Raw genomic sequence first — 591 nt, forward strand, 5'->3', positions numbered from 1 at the left:
CAAGTAAATAAACAAGAAGAACACAAGTAAATAAACAAGAAGAACACAAGTAAATAAACAAGAAGAACACTAATAAATAAACAAGAGGAACACAAGTAAATAAACAAGAAGAACACAGGTAAATAAACAAGAAGAACACTAATAAATAAACATGGTTTTAAACCATATTTGTTAGTTAGCCGCCATATTTTTACCGAAATTTCTTGATTTTTGACTCGCCGGGACCAAATCCAATAAATAGCTTGAAGTAGTTGAACTACGTAGACTGAGTTCAACCACGTTAAACAGGGATTACTACTTTATACATTACAATACATTACATTCAATATTCAAATAGAAAAAAGAATTTGATATTCCAGGAAAACATGTTTAATTGTGGAAAAAAAATTTTAAGTTTCTAAAACCGCAAAATATATTTTAAACTCTTGGCTTTTTTAAATATTAAAAAAGATTTCTTTCTTTTTCTCTCGGAAAATTGATTATTTCCCCTGTGGGGTAATTTCTCTTCAAAAGTGAAATGCGGATTTAGGGAATACAGATACAATGAAAGAAATAGTCGAATTTAACCCATCAATTTCCCCTCCGGATGGA

Source organism: Eurytemora carolleeae, unplaced genomic scaffold (assembly GCF_000591075.1).
Source record: "Eurytemora carolleeae unplaced genomic scaffold, Eaff_2.0 scaffold130, whole genome shotgun sequence".
In the NCBI taxonomy this organism is placed as follows: domain Eukaryota; kingdom Metazoa; phylum Arthropoda; class Copepoda; order Calanoida; family Temoridae; genus Eurytemora; species Eurytemora carolleeae.